General features: G+C 40.2%; 1 long non-coding RNA gene across 1 annotated transcript; it reads right to left on the reverse strand.

Moving 5' to 3' along the window:
• Window positions 1-39: 39 nt before the first annotated feature.
• LOC134290061 (uncharacterized) lies at window positions 40-21,905 on the reverse strand. The gene is made up of 2 exons (XR_009998829.1): window positions 21,518-21,905; window positions 40-360 (listed from the first exon to the last, which is right to left on the reverse strand). It is a non-coding gene; the product is annotated as an uncharacterized LOC134290061 (long non-coding RNA).
• Window positions 21,906-22,527: the final 622 nt, after the last annotated feature.

A 22,527-nucleotide genomic window follows, 5' to 3' on the forward strand; every position in this document is an offset into this window, starting at 1 on the left:
CAACTGTATTCATTATTTGTATACACTTTATTACCGATACTTCAATATTACATACAATGATTCACACTCCAGACAACAATAACAACATCTCCACATATGACAGATACTCAATGTAAACATACACGCTAAACGTAATAGAGTAATTCAATAATTTATTATGTGCATACCACAAGGTACCACATCTCGTTTTTTCTCCAGATCCGCAGCAAGGTCACTCCACGTTGTTTCGCTTATAGTCTCCTCAGTTTATGAACGTCTCGCTTCAGTCTCACATCAGAATTAGAAGTACAGTCATCCATTTGGTCATCCATCTCTGCTCGGCATTTTGGTAAATTACTTGGCCGTTACTTGTGGTTGTACCTAAAAAGAAATATTACAGTAGACGTTCGATAAGTGCAACATGTTTACGTTTCACTTACCGAATGAAATTCGATAACTGCAACAACTGACAGACGTCACATAACTGTCAGTTGCTGCAGAATGCAACCAATGTGCATACGAAAAACATCGCATTGCAACAAAAGTGCATGCGAAAAACATCGCATCGCTGTTGACATTTCATTTTTAAGGGTAGCGGTGCGATAACTGCAAAATTGTTGCACTTAGCGGACTTGCAGTTAAAAAGCATTGCAGTTAAAGCGTTTGCACCGAGCGAACGTCTACTGTGTAACCATATTGTGAATTCACTCTAATAATTATCACGTCATCAATTTGTGTTCATGTTTCCATCCGTTCGCTATGCTGGCAGTTTGCTCGAAATCAAATATGCTGTCAGTTTTACAAGTTCAGCCAAGACAACAACTACTCTATGCGCCACCTAAGAGTTGGCCTCGAAAACGATATGAAAAATTTCACATTCAAATCTATTGCGTCGTATCCCAGAAATTGCGTCGTAGAGAGTCAAATAGGTCCAGCAGTGGAAATTTACTAGCGAAATACAAAAGACTATTGAAGTTAAACTCTCTCTAATCCACCAATAGTGGGAAATTGCGCAGCAATTTTTAGGCTCGACACAATCAAGACCGCGATCGTCTCGTCACTTTAGTGGAGTGCTTTGTTGAGACAAGTTGAACTTGATCTTGAGTTATCGGAAGTTTTGTGAAAAGAGAACTGATTAATAGTTCGTGATAGTTTAATACTAAACTCGAAGTAAGTTCGCGCGTTTATTAGTGTTTTTAATTAATGTGAAAATTAATTGATTTTTATTTAAATTTAACAGCTAAAATTTCGAGTGAATTATAGTTTGAAAAGAAATTGAATACTAGTGAATTAACTGCCAATTGAATTCAGGTAAGCCTAATACGATAAACTAGTGAGCAAATAAGTGAAATTATATCCGCGTTGATTAGGATTAGCGTGCCCTAACAACGTGGGCGGTTAGTCTGGAGCCGACTCGAGTAGTCCGTTGTGGATTCGACGAACCACTACTAGCCCGTGCAGTGCGGACATCCACCGTACGAACATTTGCTGTCGGCGGCTCAAAGAATCGCCTCGCTCGTCTCGTCGATTTGAGTGACCTCTCCTTGGTGCAATCGGGTGTCATCGCAAGCCAATAAGTCGCAAGGCGTCGGCCAAGCTACATCCACGGCCGATCACTCCACGCAACTAGGGGACGCCTATACCCCGAATGAAACGCCTGCGCGCATGACCCGTTTGTGAGGCGTCGAGACGAAGCCACTGATCGAGCTGAGAACCGACTACGCGACGGTGAAACAGAAGAAGGCGGATTGGGTTGAATCACGTGGGGACTACCGACTGCGAGCGACGTCCGACGTTGGATTCCTCGTTTGCGCACATCAAGGTCAGATCTGATCCTTTTGCTCACTCTAGAGTTAGTTTCCAATTGGAATTCCAAAAAGCTAGAAAGCGTGACGTCACCATAGGCAATTAGGTTTATTTGAATTCGAACTAATTTGCTTTGAATTTGGAGCTCAGCTCCCGAAATACAAACTATTTGGAACTCGAACGATTTAGTTGGATTGACACCGCGTTCGACTATTGATTTAGAATAATAAATTACTTCGAATTTAGTTTGTACTCCACTTTTTTTTCTCGCGTCACGCTAATAAATTTTGAATTGATTATTTGATTGTGTGAGTTTAATTTTAGCAAAGTAATTCCTCTTTGGCGGATCATTGAGATTTGATTTTCGGTAATTATTTTAGATCAATCGTTTGAAATTCTATCTGCTGAGTCTATTTGATTTGCCGTACGACGTTTGGGACGAAATTGCGACCTTAGTTCTGCGAACTTCAGTTGACCTGCCCTGAGAAGGCAGTCTCTTTCCGGGCTAATTAACGGAGTAACGGTCCTTCATTGAAGGTGGCGCTTAAGCCGTTACTTGGAAACAGAACAGAGCGTTACATTTTGGCGCCCAACGTGGGGCCCTGATTGCGGAGCCTTGGCGTTTTTGTACATAATTGAATTAGTTTGAATTTTTGTAGTAAAGTTGTTGAATTGAATTTGAATCAAATCGGAATTTAACCTAGGATTAGTTTTTATTTAGAATTCGTTGAGCAAATCTAGTAGTAAATTAGGATTACAGTTTCGGAAATCGGTGAATTCGTTTAGTTTAGTTGCGGTTATTTTTTTTCTTTGGATTTGAATTTTTGAACACAATATTCGAATCGTAAATTTTTTTCTTTTTTCCTTGTTTTTTTTCTTCCTACTATATTTCGTGTGTTACTGTCACATTCTTTACCCTAGTTTAAATTGAAGTGCTATTTGAAGTGATTGAAGTGAACGTGATTGTGAATTTAAGTATATTACAATGGCCTCGGAGAACTACAGCCTAGATGATAGTGGGAATTTGAACCGTACGGCGAATTCGCAAAGAACGCTCGTTACTCCACCAGGCTCCGACTTCGTTGATTCTTTGGAGGGTGCAGTTGGTGGTTTGAATCCCGCTCGCACACCGCGTATCGTCTGGGCAGATCAAATGCTGATGGGAGTTTCCGCTAACGGACCCGAAGTCCACGGATTGTCGTTAGATAGTCGTCTTCCAGTCCCGAATAACTTGCAGGCCGAAATGGACCACGCTGCAAGACTCCAGCTTTCGGCCGAAGGATTCCCGCTTCCTTTCCGGGGAGTTCCGTCCAGTACCAGGTTGGAGAGAGCGGATGGAAATGACTCCGATGATTTACCGGCGATGATGGGATTTTCCGATCCAGGAGCGGAGACGACACGGGGTACCAATCCATTTTTGATACCCGGTTATCGGGGACCAGAAGGCACGAGAAGTAACACTGGCCTCCGCGAACGGCAAACACAATCGCTTAATGGATCGTTTCTGCTACCTCGAGACGACGCTGTACCGCTACTGAATTCCACCGTGCAGCCGATCGTTTCTTCGGGAACCACGATGACAAATGGAAGGCAAACAGTGCCTCGTCCTGCGTTCGAATCTCAGCCGTCGTCTTCAACGCAAGGTCACCGAATGTTAGGTGCGGTTCAAACCAATGTTCTCGCATGCCAGAATGGAGGTTTTCGTACATCCATCAGTGAAACTGGAGTATCCACGCAGTACGGCTGGGGGCAAACGGAAGGAATCGCACAAACCGGTCGTCAACCACCTGTAAATGAGAGGGATACGTCGCATAACTATGTACATGTGTCGGAAATTCAGAACTATGTGCAGACTTACGTTCGCCAACTCTTGACTGGCCAACCGAATCGTCCCGTTGTTCCAGATATGGTCGTTAACCACTTGGCTCAAGAAATCGGAAGTATCGGCCTACATAATCCCGGAGTTCCTGATGTGTCTCGTAATCCGGAGGAAGTTCATGTTGGCTATCGGGAACCACCCAGGTTGCCGGCACCTCTGCAGATGCGGAATGCGGATACATCAGGCCTACAACCTGAAAGTAGGGGAAGCCCAATAAATCGCGAGACCCCTCCAGCATTCAGGGAGGTTCTACGAAATTCGTGGCCCAGCTTTGTAAACCCTGGATATCCTCGATCTCCCGTCGGACCAACGGTTCGAGATCAACTCCCAGAACCGCGTTTTCGTACGAATTATCCATTGAATGCTTCACCAATTGTTCAACCGACAAATGAGGAAGGAACCCAATACCAGATGAGACGGGGTAGGCTGCCGCATCAAACTTGCAACATTATGGAGAAATGGCCCAAGTTTGCGGGGGACGCAAATCCGACTCCTGTGATTGACTTCTTGCGACAAATTGAACTTTTGAGTCGTTCGTATCAAATTTCCAAGGAAGAGTTGAGGACCCATGCACACCTCCTCTTCAAAGAAGACGCTTATGTCTGCCCAGGTAACCACTAAGCACTGTTCTGAGCATTATAACGACCATTAAACAGCTTTTCAGTGCTAAGTAGCTCTATATAAGCATTCCTAATGCTTATAGGCACTATAACCAGTAAGAACTAAATTAAGCCCTGTAAGCCTATATAAAGCCTACAAGCTGTAAAGAAGTTTGTCAGTGCTGTCACAGGGCTTGGAGCACATGACGTTTATATCAATCAAAATAGATTTCGACCAAAACAGACTCGAGTCGGTCATGATCAATACATTTTAAAAATCCATGTCGGACGGGATTGACGAAACGGGATTATTTTTGTTGTTGGCATGTTTATCGGAATGGTGTTGTTAAATAGATAATGGAATTTGGTTATCTTGATTATTCCATTTTTTTTTCAATCAAGACAAACTCCAGCTCGTTTCCCTCTTTTTGTGAAACGTTTCCCGACCATTTATATAAACATTGCTTCTCCTGCATCAATTCCTGCGTTCGTCACCACTGAATCATCCTCATCCCATATCATTTTCAACCCTCGAAATGCCCAAACTATTTTGTTTTTCATGGTTTAAATACTAGTTTGATCACACCATTCCCATGGTGCATTGGTGGAGCAGATGAGAAAGGCAACGGATTTGATCAGGAACTCGGAGGACAACAGCTAGAATCTGGATGAAGTAGCAAAAAAGCAACTTCAATGGAAGCGAAGGAAGTTAGAAAAGAACAGAAGATAAACAATTTTTTTTTCTTTTTTCTTTGTCTCACTTTTGACAACTTTCGCTCCAGAGACTTGGTACGATATTTTAAAGTTGGCCGTATATCAGCCGAATAATTCGCCAAAAGTGGCTTTTGAGCAGCTCTATAAGAGGATATAGAACCAATTAGCTCTGTTAGCCAGGTTCTACATTCGACTATAGAGCCGACTTAATGCCATTTTTACGGCTTAATGGTTACTTGGGTGGTATTCTGCCTACGAGCCTAAGTTCAATTCCTGGGATACCTTGTTGTATTACTTGCGCATGAGGTATGACAACCCGAATAGGGATCGATTTATTCGGGAGGATCTACGAAATCGAAAACAACGTCCTAACGAGCTGTTCAGTGCGTTCTTCACGGACATTGAAAATCTGTCTCAGCGGATGAACAAAAGGATTTCCGACGAGGAGAAATTCGACATTGTGGTAGAGAACATGAAGATGTCCTACAAACGGCGACTAGCATTAGAGGAAATTTCGTCATTGGAACACTTGGCACAACTGTGCGACAGATTTGACGCGTTGGAGGGAAACTTGTATCATCCTCGTGGTCCAACTAAAACACCGTTGGTCAATGAGATCTTCGTGGATGAGAAGGAAGCCGCGGACGCCGAGGACCTGACCGATGAACTGGAGGTAGCTGCGCTTCAGGCGCGTAGGAATCCCAAGGACCCATCAACGTCGAATATTCGGGCAACCAATGACCGAACCCAATCTCTTTGCTGGAATTGCAGAAAATCCGGACATCTGTGGAGAGAATGCGATCAAAAGAAAGGTATCTTCTGTCACATGTGTGGTCATCCTGATACGACTGCGTTCAGATGCCCACAGCAGCATGATCTGCGTTCTGCGTTCGAGTCCAAGTCAAAAAACGATTAAAGGAGGAGATTTTCGGGAACCGAGCTCCTGCCCAATCGGACAAAAAGGTTCCCCATTCCCCGTTTTCCAGATTCAATCAAACCTTCCTGATAAAGACCAGTTTTCGACGTGGTCCCCACCTAATTGTTTCGATCCTCGACACACAAGTCGAAGGCCTCGCAGACACCGGAGCCAGCGTGTCAATTATAAGCTCGACGAATCTCCTCAAACGCCTTGGATTAAAGGTTCAGAAATGTGACTTAAAGATTTTTACAGCGGATCGGACTCCATACACCTGTTTGGGATACGTAAACATCCCATACAGATATCAAGAGGTCACGAAAGTAATTCCTACTCTTGTGGTCCCGGAAATCTGCAAGACTCTGATTCTTGGAATCGATTTCTTAACGGCCTTTAATTTTGAATTAGTCGCTCAGCCGTCTTTGGAGGAATCGAAAAACCCAACCACCAGCACAAATCTTTGTCTGAATTATATCGAAGACTACTTTGGAAATGATGAAGGCCACATTTGTTTCCAGCTGACCCCAGAAATCCCTAGAGAACCTGTTCCAGACACCCAAGAAGGCGATCCCAGTCTGGAGATGCCAACGGTCGAAATCCCGACGAAGCGAATAGAACACCCTCACGAGATCGAGACGGAACATCAGCTGGCCTTACAGCAGCGAACGGAGCTTTTCGAAGCGATCCAATACCTTCCAGTGACTCAAGAAGGACGATTGGGCAGAACACCCTTGATAAAACACTCGATCGAACTACTGCCCGGAGCGACACCACGACGGATTCCTTCCTACCGATGGTCGCCGGCAGTGGAAGCAGTAATCGACGCTGAAATGGATCGACTTCGGAACCTCGACGTTATTGAAGAGTGTGAAGGTGCCGCTGATTTCGTTAATCCGCTATTGCCAATCAAGAAGCCTACTGGGAAATGGCGTATTTGCTTGGATTCCCGACGGTTGAACTCCCTGACTAAAAAGGACGACTTCCCAATTCCGAACATGACCGTGATCCTGCAGCGAATCCAGCGCGCACGCTACTTTTCCGTGATCGATTTGACAGAATCGTATTATCAGGTCGAACTCGATGATGACGCTAAAAGCAAAACGGCTTTTCGGACCAACAAGGGCTTATACCGATTCAAAGTCATGCCCTTCGGCTTAACTAACGCCCCAGCAACCATGGCTCGTTTGATGGTGAAAGTCCTTGGGCATGACCTGGAGCCGTACGTATACGTCTACTTAGACGATATTATTATCGTATCGGACTCTTTTGAGGAACATCTCCGGCTGATAAAATGCGTAGGAGAGCGATTAGCTCGCGCAGGCTTGACTATCAACATTTTGAAGTCTAAGTTTTGCCAAATGAGTATCAAATATCTCGGATACGTATTATCCGAGGATGGGCTGTCGATGGATGTTGCGAAAATCCAGCCCGTTTTGGACTACGCTGTTCCTCGAACGGTAAAAGACGTTAGGCGATTGCTCGGTCTTGCCGGCTTTTATCAAAAATTCATCAAGAACTATTCGGAAATTACTGCTCCAATCACCGATCTTCTAAAAAAGGGACGCCGGAAGTTTGAATGGACCCAGGAAGCGGACCTTGCTCTTCAACGGTTGAAGGATGCCCTTGTATCTGCACCGATATTAGTTAACCCCGATTTCTCGCTACCGTTCATAATCGAGACCGATAGTTCAGACTTGGCCATTGGTGCTGTATTAGTCCAAATTCAAGACGGCGAACGGAAGTGTATCGCATATTTTTCGAAGAAGTTATCGAGTACTCAACGGAAGTACAGCGCCACCGAGCGAGAGTGTTTGGCGGTACTTTTGAGCATCGAAAACTTCCGACATTTCGTCGAAGGGAATCGTTTCGTGGTTCAAACCGATGCGATGAGCCTCACCTTTCTTCAGACGATGAGCATCGAGTCGAAAAGTCCGCGCATTGCTCGATGGGCACTGAAGCTCTCAAAATACGATATCGAGCTTCAATATAAAAAAGGATCCGAGAACATCCCTGCCGATGCTCTTAGTCGCAGTCTATACGTCATTGATTGTCATCTTCCTGACCCGTACATCGAAGGACTTAAGCAACAGATTGAACTGAATCCTGATCAGTACCCTGATTTCAAGATCGTCAACGGAAGAATCTTTAAGTTTATCACCAATTCCACCTTACCAGAAGATCCGGCATTCCGATGGAAGGAAGTTTTACCTTTATCCGAGAGAAAGTCAACCATCGAAGGCATACACAATGTAGCTCATCTTGGATTCCTCAAAACCCTGGAAAAAGTGCGGGAACGCTACTACTGGCCCCGCATGGCTAGTGAAATTAAACGCTTCTGTAGTAGTTGTAGAGTCTGCAAAGAGTCTAAGGTCCCGAACATGAATGTGCGTCCACCCTGTGGAAAACCCAAACTTTGTAGTCGGCCATGGGAACTAATTTCCATAGACTTTCTTGGGCCCTACCCGAAGTCACGCAAAGGAAATGTCTGGATCCTTGTAATCTGTGACTTCTTCTCAAAATTCGTGCTTGCGCAATGCATGAAGGCAGCCACTGCTCCAGGAGTCTGTGCCGTAATGGAGAACCTTGTGTTCAACCTTTTCGGAGCACCTGCGGTTTGTATCACCGACAACGCGAAGGTCTTCCAGAGTGACCTGTTCAAAAATCTACTGAAAACTTACGGAGTGACCCAGTGGAATTTGGCCGTGTATCACCCGAGCCCAAACCCAGCCGAACGAGTCAACCGCGTAATTGTGACCGCTCTACGATGCGCCCTAAACAAGCAGGCTGATCATCGCAACTGGGACGAGTCAGTGCAAAGGATTATAGCTGCGATTCGTACAAGCGTACATGAAAGTACCGGATTTACGCCCTACTTCATCAATTTTGGGCGGAACATGATCAGTATGGGCAGCGAGTATGATCATCTGAGGGAATTTGAATCTGAGGCCAACTATATTCCAGCTCATCAAAGCGAAGAGGCTCGAAAACTTTATGCGTTAGTACGTCAAAATCTCCAGGAGGCGTATAAACGATATTCGCGGCCGTACAACTTGCGATCCAATGAAAATCACGTTTTCAAACCAGGCGACATAGTTTACAAACGCGACGTTCATCTGTCCGATAAGTCTAAACACTTCGTTGGCAAATTCGGAACCAAATACACCCGTGCTAAAGTTCAGTCGGCTCTTGGAACAAACACGTATATCCTTGAGAACGAGGAAGGTCATAGGATTCCTGGTACCTTCCATGGGTCATTCTTAAAGAAGGCCTAAAAGACAGAATGAATGTTAGTTCTTCCGATTGAGCTTGTAAAACATAAGCTATGACGGCGCAAGTGCCTATTGCGCATAAACAAACACAAAAGCCAAAAAAAACTCTTTTGAGGTGTAAAAGGCAACCGTCCAACGTTCGAGATGTCCTCAGGTTTCCTCACGTTGTCGACAACATCACTCAGCAACTGAACCTCCAGCTATGACTGCACTACGGTCGCGTAGTGCATACACTATCATCAATCAAAAACACATTCGTGGTGCAACGATACCGTCCGATCAGAAACAAGTAGAGATCATCGATCGTCGACAAACTTCTCAGTAGGCTGTAAACGGAATGTAGAGCTACGACGGTGCATCTGCCTGATGCACAAAAACAATCACACAACATAAAATACTCTTTGTAGGTGCTTCGGCCAAAAGTCCAACGTTTGAGAAGTCCAATAGGTTGCCTCACGTTGTTGACAACATTCTGTTTCGAATGTAGGTCAGTCTAGTCTGCTCGATCAGACAACGACCTTGACCGCGATATCGAAACAAGTCGCACAAAAACGGTTCTCTCTATTCTAATAAGAATAGTAAAGATCATCCCACATGTAGGTGTTGTTCATCACAATCAATTAACACTTATAAGCACTTTTCTCTTCTTATTTTAAATTTTCTTTTCTCGTTCCTAGTATCATTCAGTAGTTGCCGCAGTAGACACATCATATTTTGCATAAAAGTTTGTTTTTCCAAAGTAAATTCCTGAAAAATTAGTAAAATATTTCATTATCTTACCTCATCATGCGTAGTTTCTTTGTTTTGATTCCGTATTTCATTCAGTTTTCATTTTGACAGTATTGACAGCACATTCTCACAGCTTAATTTTTGACAATCCGCGAAACGTCTTTAACGTCTGAATAGGGTAGCTATGTTGACTGGTAGGATTAGAATAGGGCGTGAATGAATTTCGGTATGCGTTTGGGTAATTAGTTTATTAGGTACCCAGGTAACCACTAAGCACTGTTCTGAGCATTATAACGGCCATTAAACAGCTTTTCAGTGCTAAGTAGCTCTATATAAGCATTCCTAATGCTTATAGGCACTATAACCAGTAAGAACTAAATTAAGCCCTGTAAGCCTATATAAAGCCTACAAGCTGTAAAGAAGTTTGTCAGTGCTGTCACAGGGCTTGGAGCACATGACGTTTATATCAATCAAAATAGATTTCGACCAAAACAGTCTCGAATCGGTCATGATAAATACATTTTAAACATCCATGTCGGACGGGATTGACGAAACAGGATTATTTTTGGCATGTTTATCGGAATGGTGTTGTTTAGATAATGGAATTTGGTTATCTTAATTATTCCATTTTTTTTTTCAATCAAGACAAACTCCAGCTCGTTTCCCTCTTCTTAAGAAACGTTTCCCGACCATTTATATAAACATTGCTTCTCCTGCATCAATTCCTGCGTTCGTTACCACCAACCTTACCACTGAATCATCCTCATCCCATATCATTTTCAACCCTCGAAATGCCCAAACTATTTTGTTTTTCATGGTTTAAATACTACCCAGGTAACCACTAAGCACTGTTCTGAGCATTATAACGGCCATTAAACAGCTTTTCAGTGCTAAGTAGCTCTATATAAGCATTCCTAATGCTTATAGGCACTATAACCAGTAAGAACTAAATTAAGCCCTGTAAGCCTATATAAAGCCTACAAGCTGTAAAGAAGTTTGTCAGTGCTGTCACAGGGCTTGGAGCACATGACGTTTATATCAATCAAAATAGATTTCGACCAAAACAGTCTCGAATCGGTCATGATAAATACATTTTAAACATCCATGTCGGACGGGATTGACGAAACAGGATTATTTTTGGCATGTTTATCGGAATGGTGTTGTTTAGATAATGGAATTTGGTTATCTTAATTATTCCATTTTTTTTTTCAATCAAGACAAACTCCAGCTCGTTTCCCTCTTCTTAAGAAACGTTTCCCGACCATTTATATAAACATTGCTTCTCCTGCATCAATTCCTGCGTTCGTTACCACCAACCTTACCACTGAATCATCCTCATCCCATATCATTTTCAACCCTCGAAATGCCCAAACTATTTTGTTTTTCATGGTTTAAATACTAGTTTGATCACACCATTCCCATGGTGCATTGGTGGAGCAGATGAGAAAGGCAACGGACTTGGACTTGATCAGGAACTCGGAGGACAACAGCTAGAATCTGGATGAAGTAGCAAAAAAGCAACTTCAATGGAAGCGAAGGAAGTTAGAAAAGAACAGGAGATAAACATTTTTTTTTCTTTTTTCTTTGTCTCACTTTTGACAACTTTCGCTCCAGAGACTTGGTACGATATTTTAAAGTTGGCCGTATATCAGCCGAATAATTCGCCAAAAGTGGCTTTTGAGCAGCTCTATAAGAGGATATAGAACCAATTAGCTCTGTTAGCCAGGTTCTACATTCGACTATAGAGCCGACTTAATGCCATTTTTACGGCTTAATGGTTACTTGGGTAGTTTGATCACACCATTCCCATGGTGCATTGGTGGAGCAGATGAGAAAGGCAACGGACTTGGACTTGATCAGGAACTCGGAGGACAACAGCTAGAATCTGGATGAAGTAGCAAAAAAGCAACTTCAATGGAAGCGAAGGAAGTTAGAAAAGAACAGGAGATAAACATTTTTTTTTTCTTTTTTCTTTGTCTCACTTTTGACAACTTTCGCTCCAGAGACTTGGTACGATATTTTAAAGTTGGCCGTATATCAGCCGAATAATTCGCCAAAAGTGGCTTTTGAGCAGCTCTATAAGAGGATATAGAACCAATTAGCTCTGTTAGCCAGGTTCTACATTCGACTATAGAGCCGACACTACAAAAATTCCAATGATTTTTTCTATAAGTGAGTACACATGTCTGTCTGAAAAGATTCATTCCGACATGTATAAATGGCACTTATAAGCATTCAACTATTCAAATTTTATATTTCATGTGTCGATACCACATAACCAAAATCTATAAATTTTCACACATAACTACAATCAGTGGGAAATGAACCTACGACAAGCATGAACTTTGTTGTTATTGCGCCATTTTTTCGAGGATCATTAAGGACGGCTGCGGAAAAAAAAAATCTTTGGAGATTTGCGGGTAAGGTTTTGTCTCATTTTATTTGCCAAAATTTACATTATTTCACTCTGTTTTAGTATCAAGAAACAACCTACGCAAATCCTTGCAAATCCATAACATTTCTACCTCAGAAATGTTAATGGTCTTCATTTGTTGCGGCTATTAGGATCTACACTTTGATGCCAGCCGGAACAAGTCGCGGCGACAGAGGTCACGGCCATCTCCGAGGTGTGGGAGGAGCAGTACAGTTTTGACCAGCAGCACCGAGAGTTGCACCACAACAAGAAGATGGTGTTAAACTCGAGTTTCCATTTGCAACACATCTCCTGGGCATGGACCTCTGAGCTTCCGCCGACGTGCTTAGCAAACATCGATATATGGAACCCGAGGTTCCCACAAGTTACCCGAATCGACAACCTTCGGCGACTCCACGTTTAATTAGCTAAACTCAAGCTTGTTTGATCGATCCCGAGTATTAACTACGAAATTTGTATTTGAGAAATAAATACTTCATGAATACAATAAGTTGTTACATAATTTCTGAAATTTATTGTTCAAAATAAACATTGAGAAGAGTGAGTGTCAAAGGAATCAATAATGCAACCCATTAAATTAAACAAATAAATACTATGATTCAGTTAAAATAAAGTGGAAATATCGTGGACATAAATGTAATAAGACCGACACATACTTTTGATAAGCTAAAGATTCATCCGGATGTATGTGTACGACACATATCGAGTATTGTTATAATCTAATTGCAAAAATCTATGTGGTCTGACACATATAGGCAATATGGAGAATTCTCTCAGTGGACTTAATGCCATTTTTACGGCTTAATGGTTACTTGGGTAATTACGTTTTCCAATTCGTTAATTGGAGTAATTCGGTAAATCGGTATTTGAGTTTTCCTGAGATGTCAGGAGTAAATCGGTTTAGTTTAAGACAAATTTTCAGATATTTCTGAAGTTATCGGTATTTAGAATAAGATTATGTTTGATGAGTGTATCGGTTTGATAGTAAAGGTTTGTTTGTATCGTGTTTTGGTCAGCTCAACATAGTTATTCGGTTAGGCGATTTAGTATGTTTTGATTAGTTGCAATAGTTTCCATTCAGTAAATTTCATGTTTTCATTTGTTTAGGTTATTCCGATTCTGAAAAATAAATAATTATAATGAATTTTATAAATGTTCTATGTTAGTATTTTCTAAATGAATTCCTAACATAAAAATTTTGAAATTTTTTAAATTTCAAAATTTTTATTTCTTAGCATGGGCGAAATGTAACCATATTGTGAATTCACTCTAATAATTATTGTCTATCCGGTTGGAATCAAGACCGACATTCAATCAAAAATTGCCTTTTCTTGGTCCACAAGTGTCGCAACTGTTTCGCATCTAGTGCGCTGTGTTGCTGACAACAAAGGGAAGGATGCGCACTACCTTTGACATGATTGAAAAACGTCGCGAGTTGGGTCGCGTCGCGACTTGATTGTGCGAAGTCCGGTTTGGTGGCGGCCCGACAATATCACGTCATCAATTTGTGTTCATGTTTCCATCCGTTCGCTATGCTGGCAGTTTGCTCGAAATCAAATATGCTGTCAGTTTTACAAGTTCAGCCAAGACAACAACTACTCTATGCGCCACCTAAGAGTTGGCCTCGAAAACGATATGAAAAATTTCACATTCAAATCTATTGCGTCGTATCCCAGAAATTGCGTCGTAGAGAGTCAAATAGGTCCAGCAGTGGAAATTTACTAGCGAAATACAAAAGACTATTGAAGTTAAACTCTCTCTAATCCACCAATAGTGGGAAATTGCGCAGCAATTTTTAGGCTCGACACAATCAAGACCGCGATCGTCTCGTCACTTTAGTGGAGTGCTTTGTTGAGACAAGTTGAACTTGATCTTGAGTTATCGGAAGTTTTGTGAAAAGAGAACTGATTAATAGTTCGTGATAGTTTAATACTAAACTCGAAGTAAGTTCGCGCGTTTATTAGTGTTTTTAATTAATGTGAAAATTAATTGATTTTTATTTAAATTTAACAGCTAAAATTTCGAGTGAATTATAGTTTGAAAAGAAATTGAATACTAGTGAATTAACTGCCAATTGAATTCAGGTAAGCCTAATACGATAAACTAGTGAGCAAATAAGTGAAATTATATCCGCGTTGATTAGGATTAGCGTGCCCTAACAACGTGGGCGGTTAGTCTGGAGCCGACTCGAGTAGTCCGTTGTGGATTCGACGAACCACTACTAGCCCGTGCAGTGCGGACATCCACCGTACGAACATTTGCTGTCGGCGGCTCAAAGAATCGCCTCGCTCGTCTCGTCGATTTGAGTGACCTCTCCTTGGTGCAATCGGGTGTCATCGCAAGCCAATAAGTCGCAAGGCGTCGGCCAAGCTACATCCACGGCCGATCACTCCACGCAACTAGGGGACGCCTATACCCCGAATGAAACGCCTGCGCGCATGACCCGTTTGTGAGGCGTCGAGACGAAGCCACTGATCGAGCTGAGAACCGACTACGCGACGGTGAAACAGAAGAAGGCGGATTGGGTTGAATCACGTGGGGACTACCGACTGCGAGCGACGTCCGACGTTGGATTCCTCGTTTGCGCACATCAAGGTCAGATCTGATCCTTTTGCTCACTCTAGAGTTAGTTTCCAATTGGAATTCCAAAAAGCTAGAAAGCGTGACGTCACCATAGGCAATTAGGTTTATTTGAATTCGAACTAATTTGCTTTGAATTTGGAGCTCAGCTCCCGAAATACAAACTATTTGGAACTCGAACGATTTAGTTGGATTGACACCGCGTTCGACTATTGATTTAGAATAATAAATTACTTCGAATTTAGTTTGTACTCCACTTTTTTTCTCGCGTCACGCTAATAAATTTTGAATTGATTATTTGATTGTGTGAGTTTAATTTTAGCAAAGTAATTCCTCTTTGGCGGATCATTGAGATTTGATTTTCGGTAATTATTTTAGATCAATCGTTTGAAATTCTATCTGCTGAGTCTATTTGATTTGCCGTACGACGTTTGGGACGAAATTGCGACCTTAGTTCTGCGAACTTCAGTTGACCTGCCCTGAGAAGGCAGTCTCTTTCCGGGCTAATTAACGGAGTAACGGTCCTTCATTGAAGGTGGCGCTTAAGCCGTTACTTGGAAACAGAACAGAGCGTTACAACTGTATTTTGACCCAAATATTTTCCCAAATCCCAAAATATTTTTAATACTGAGTGTCAAGCTAAATATTACCTTTGCTGACGAATTATGTGAATAGTCTATGTTACGAAACGACAACAGTGTTGATATTGATATTAACACTCACGGGCTTGGGCGCAACCTCTTGTCAAATTTTCATTCATGAAATGAGCGATCAGCTGATCCGAAACGTCTCGTAAAATGGCTCATTGCTTTCCTCTTCTCAAATGTTTTCAATGACAGGTAGTATGCAAACATTGTATACTGCCCACTGATTTTTTTTTTGACATGTCCTTTCATAGAAGAATCTCATACAAAAGGTATGTATATTCAGATTATTATTCAGACATTTTTTTTTAACTAATATGTCGGAACACTGCACGAATGTTACAGTGGAAAAATTATCAATATCCATTAACTCGTTTTCGATCCAAAGTGCCCAAATGTCATACAAACACTATTTCATTTTATGTTTTTTTAGCGAACTTTGCTGGAACTTTGGCTTTACAGATTTTGTTTTCTAAATATCGAAGGGATTGATACTTTTTTTAAATCAAATAACGATTTCGAAAAACGTCACTTGTCCAAAGCAATATTTGTAATACTAGTTTTAGTAATTTGAAAACTTGAAAACATCCAGTTTTTGAATTATATTTAATATATTTTGTTCACAAAACTCGCACCCGCACTAGCTGTTTGAAAGTACAGTAGAATATTAATATTCATTCTTTTTTTCTCATGTTGTAATCCTATAATTATCTCAAATTCCTAATACATACAACATCGTCGTATTACCAAATCGAAGTCACGCATTTAAGCACATGCAAAGTTGCAGTTGTGACAAAAATTTGAACCGGTTGCTGGTATTGCGCATCATTAAGCTACTTAAGAGCTGAAATTAGCACTAATCTAAATCGAGTTGCTATGTTTATAAGTAGGTTAAACATCAATTTTCGCACCGCCAGTCACTTCGGCTTCTAACCGAAAACGTTATGATAGTAGCCAATTATTATATACAAAGCTATTTTCTCCAGATAACAAAATAAATCGATCATCTTATTGGAGCACTTTTCGACGGTTCACCTATATAGGTGTCCACGTTTATAGGAATCATGTTTCCGATAATTTCGGAATTCCCATGATTTACCATTTACCTTTCAAACTGAATGAGAACCTGCGAACCCCACTTGTAGTAAAGGTTCCGATGGCCGTCAAAATCGCTTATTACTAGGTTGGTTTCACCCACAGGCCAGCCTCCAGGTATTGCTGCATCCGACATACCGGTTCGCGATCTGCGGAGGCGTATATACACCGGGAGATATTTGGGGACACTGTGCTCCGACAGCTCTGGCTTCTTCTTTCCTTCGCGACGGTAATGCACCACACGACAATATCATGGGCTTTTTTTTCACTTTTCGCAAAAGCAACCAACGATCAGTGACTTGGCTGTGCACTCAAAACGAGCTGGAACAAACGAAAAATTTAAATTTTTGAATAAGTGAAATCATATTACTGTATATTACCTGCAGTTGATTCCGTTTATTCCGTAGATCAGCACTTCCACAGTTACTACGCAATGGCGATACGCCGTTTTCGCTTCCAAAACGAACTCGAAATGACAGTTTGTTTGATTGCATTTTGAATGTTACTTAGATACAAAATAACAGGCTACAAATGCGCAGGGAGAAGTAAACGAGTAGTTCACCCGTCGACCACCATTTCAAGATAGTCGCTACTGTTTTGTTGCCAGCTATTTTCATAAGTTGCAAATCTATGTATTAATTATCTAAGCTTATACATATACACGCATTTTTATTGGTAAAAATCCATGAATGTGATATATAAATTTTATTTATACACACATACTCGTTTTCCACGCTGGATCACACATAAAATCGATGGACCTTACATAAACTATGTGTATCTACACATGAAAAGGGTTATCTATGACAAATTGCAAAATCTATGTGAGCGACACATGCATACAATATTTGCAGTTTTTTCAGTGAATGAAATCTAAAAATTCAAACAAGGTAACATGTTAGTAAATGGTACCTGTTTGCATTAATAAGCTCGACTGAAAAACAAACCTCATAATCCAGCTTTCATTAGATATATCTATTCCTGTAGTTACAGAAATGATTATCTTTTATTATTCCAATATCTTGTGCTATTTATATACTGTACGTTATTCTCCTCAATAATAGTTTCAATACTTCTTTAACTGATCAAAATTTATCTCTTCCTGTAAGGAAATTATTGTGCAGAATTTGTTGTTGAGCGTACTGCTGTACCTTGTTCTCTAACTTGTTCCACAGTTCTTGGCAAGATGGCCCACTCATTAGCAAAAATGGCACTATATCCAGTGTTAGGCAATTATAAATCAAAATGCCCCTCCTGACCACACCCGATACATTTTATATTCAAAGACTTCAGAAGTGATTACTCAAGAACTCACTGTACTTGAATCGCATAAACATTTAGTGGCATTCAATAGGTTATAAAGCGCCTTTTACTCGAATTCCTGAGACATCTAGTTAAGCCGAAAAGTTTCATTTTTTTATTGTTCGATTTTTTTTTAATATCCAATTCAACTAGCCATTTGACTAGCATGATACTTAACAGGTTAGTGGTAAGCAACACTGCTCTGAATATGTCGTCTAGCTTCAACGAATGCTTTAACTGTCATTTTGACTTCCTATCTTGCAAACTATCAAGACAGTTTAATTATTCTCACACATTGATGTTAATTGTCTTGAAGTTACATTTTTAGTCTTGTAAGAGAGGACAAAGCATTAGTTAAATCATGTCTTCATGTTAATTTGGTTTCAAGAGCCAACCCTTTTTACGTCTCGTAGACTTATTTATACTTTACTGAGCAATGATAACTTCAATATATATCACCTGAGGTGGGTCCACAACAATCTCAGTATCCGCTCAGTTATATTCGCATTTGGAACATATTCAAATACTATTCGTTCCTGTTTTTCTAGTCACGCTCAGCCTAAAATTTAGTTTTGTCTTTCGCCTTCCCAGCTGCCACTTAATTGGTGTGAAATTTCATTTTTAATGGTCCAATTTATTTAAAAAACCCAGATTGGAGTTCAATAGAAATCGCTCAAGAAACTTCTAGAACGATTCCTGGCAGAAACTTTCTACGGTGACTGCCATTTGAACTATCATTTCTTCGCAACTGCGTACTGCGATCGAAGAAAAAAACGGTTTCTTGAGTGATTCAGCCAAGGAATTTCCCATGCCTCAATATAGGCCGAGAAATTCCTTCTGATCTGCAAACAGCCCTTAAATCTGCGTTGGCTGGTAATCTGTTTCTTACGAAATTTACGACACTGTTGCGTTTTTAGTACTTTAAATTTTAATAACACAATTCGCCTTATACGGCTCTACAAAGAATCGACTATATCTGCTTTGCAGGTCTTACCGCCTTCAACGGCATTTCCACCCAACTAACAATTGCAAGTCACAAACAAGCAAGCTTGCTGAATTGTTGCTTAATAATGGTAATGATAGCTGAACTAAAATTATGCTCAACACATAACTGTTTAAATAATTTTTCAATTGAGAAAATAGTCAATGTTCGACTTTCCTCATCGGTATCAACAATGATAAATTAAAACACTTTTCAAAAGTTTAACAATTTATTTATTCGACAAGCATTGATTCCTTAACAAAAGAGTTTAACAAAACATTTGTCTGCATCTTATTAAGCTGGTGTATCGATAAGCATATGCTCCTGAACAATGTGCTTTTTACTTGTCAAATAAACGCCTTCAGCCCGTCATAGTTTGACTCAGAACTTTGTTTGGGTTATGGGATAAATCATGGCTAAAACTGTTTAGACAACCAAGTTATTAAAGAACCAAAATTTTAAACAAATCACATAAAATAAAACAGAATAGAATTATGTAGTTTAACATCGAGTGCCAAGAGACGTAATCATCGTAAAAATGAGGCATTTATTTATTATTATTAGTCTGTAACAAGATATCTTGTACCTTGATTATTATATTTTTCATCTTCCGCAGCAGTTCGATTGTACGAGACGCTTGGATCGATGCATTCGACATTTCAGTGCTGTCGTGTTTACTGAATATTGTTCCCACAGTCACCTAGATAACCAAAAAGCATTCAGAAATCGACTTATTTCAGATATCCCTAAACATCCTTATGCACTATTTATTGAACATAATATCAAGATTCCATAACACAAGCATAAATAAAAAAATGCTTAACGGATTTTCGACTGAGCATGAGTAGATAACCTGAACAGATGCTGTGAATGCACCATGTCCAAGACCATACCAGACCACATATTGTCATAATTAATAAAAATAAAAACATATTTCAATCGCAATAAGTTCGCCTGGAAACAATATCTTCAATAAGGACCAACACTTTTTGGCCGCATTCGATACAAGTTTTCTCACCGTGCGATAAAAATACTGACAGTGAAATCAGAATGGAAAACACGTGCTTTGTGCTGAACAGTTGTTGAAGTACAAGGCGTTGTTCAGTTGATTACCACGTGCTGTGCTAATTCACCACTGCTGAACACAAGTTCAGGAATGATCATTATTGAGTCATGGGAAGATTATGTTTTGCTTTGAGTGCTGCATCTCACTATCTCTAGGATGGCGCAGATAGGAAGGCATGCGGCTGGCAATCGACAGGTCTCGAGTTCTAATCCGGATTTAGGTAATTTTATATGTAATTCTTATTTCATAATAGGTGTTCTCAACATGAGAGCAAATAATTACTCTCGTGAGAGTTCAACATTTTTGCATTTTATTTATTTTCAGTCATTTTTGCCAAAGCTTAATAACAACTTTTTTGTACATTTGTAAAACGCTTTGAACAACAAAAAATTAAGTTGGTGCACAACATGATGCTTTATAACTTCTCCAAATTTGTGTGAACAAAACCCGAACATAGGTTGTACGTGAAAATAATTCAAATGTTATTCAACATTATGCTGAATTAATTCGTCATAATGGTGCCTATTAAATGAGTGATTGTTAGTTGGGCACCTTCAACGGCTTTTTCCGCCTTCAACAGCTTTTCACTCTCCGACGGATCTTTCCGTTATCGACAGTTTTTCGCCTTAGTCGGCTCTTCTGCCTATAACATTTTTCCTGCTTTCCGCCTTCAACGGCTTTTCTATCTGTAATCCTTTTCGCCTTTTACGGCTATTTCAAGAATGTAGCCTCCATTAGCTTTTATCGCCTTCATTGGCTTTCATCGCCTTCACTGGCTTTTAACAGCAACGGCAAAATTTGATTTCAAAATATTATTTCACCTCTACGCCTTCCTCGGCCATCCGGTTAACAAATCAATACTTCATTCATCATTCAGCATTTAAGTCTAGATTTAGGACAACAACCCTATTCAACGAGTACCAATATCACAATCAACGAAACTTAGGTTTTCTTCACAGTTCTTTATTTCTTTATCTGACAATAGTGATTGTCATCGATTTGAGCTAAACAATACCGATCACCATCAAAATCTCTCACAGGTTGATCATTCACTGAAATAAATTTTGTTGTAGTTTCTACCGAATCCATGGTAAAAACAAGAACTGTACCAACAATTTTCAACCGACTGCAAAATTCTGTTAAATGTACTGAAACATTGTCAGTAATACCATGCATGCTGTATTTTTGACTAAAAAAATTCTTGTTGCTACTATTTTGGCATTGTTATTTTAACCATGTCGACTTGAATGTTGCACGTCTTGGATAAACATGGTCAAAAATACAATGCCAAAATAGTTGCATCAAGAATATTTTACGTCAAAAGTACAACATGCATGGTATTATTGACAATGTTTCAGTACATTTAACAGAATTTTGCATTTGGTTGAAAATTGTTGGTGCAATTCTTATTTTTACCATGGATTCGGTAAAAACGACAACAATTTTTTTTTGGGTGTTGTCATTAGTCGAAGGTACAAATAGATTGTTTGATTCATATTGAACAGTTAGTACACAATATTTACCTTTTTGTTTCCAATGTTGAAACTCAATCACAAGTCATCACCTGGAGGTCATCACCACTCTGCATGCACCACACACACACACACCACTCATCTCTTTCTTTTTCCAAAGACAACACTTCCCGAACCGAAATTAAACTAATTTCACATGCACTGTTCACCGTTCTCGTCGCCAATGTGAGAATCTTTCTCTGTAATGATTATTCAACAACTGTATTCATTATTTGTATACACTTTATTACCGATACTTCAATATTACATACAATGATTCACACTCCAGACAACAATAACAACATCTCCACATATGACAGATACTCAATGTAAACATACACGCTAAACGTAATAGAGTAATTCAATAATTTATTATGTGCATACCACAAGGTACCACAAATTGTATTTGGATTGGATTTGGATTGGATTGGATTTGGATTGGATTTGGATTGGATTTGGATTGGTTTTGGATTGGATTTAGATTGGATTTGGATTGGATTTGGATTGGATTTGGATTGGATTTGGATTGGATTTGGATTGGATTTGGATTGGATTTGGATTGGATTTGGATTGGATTTGGATTGGATTTGGATTGGATTTGGATTGGATTTGGATTGGATTTGGATTGGATTTGGATTGGATTTGGATTGGATTTGGATTGGATTTGGATTGGATTTGGATTGGATTTGGATTGGATTTGGATTGGATTTGGATTGGATTTGGATTGGATTTGGATTGGATTTGGATTGGATTTGGATTGGATTTGGATTGGATTTGGATTGGATTTGGATTGGATTTGGATTGGATTTGGATTGGATTTGGATTGGATTTGGATTGGATTTGGATTGGATTTGGATTGGATTTGGATTGGATTTGGATTGGATTTGGATTGGATTTGGATTGGATTTGGATTGGATTTGGATTGGATTTGGATTGGATTTGGATTGGATTTGGATTGGATTTGGATTGGATTTGGATTGGATTTGGATTGGATTTGGATTGTATTTGGATTGAATTTGGAT

Source organism: Aedes albopictus, chromosome 3 (genome assembly GCF_035046485.1).
Source record: "Aedes albopictus strain Foshan chromosome 3, AalbF5, whole genome shotgun sequence".
Classification (NCBI taxonomy): Eukaryota; Metazoa; Arthropoda; class Insecta; order Diptera; family Culicidae; genus Aedes; species Aedes albopictus.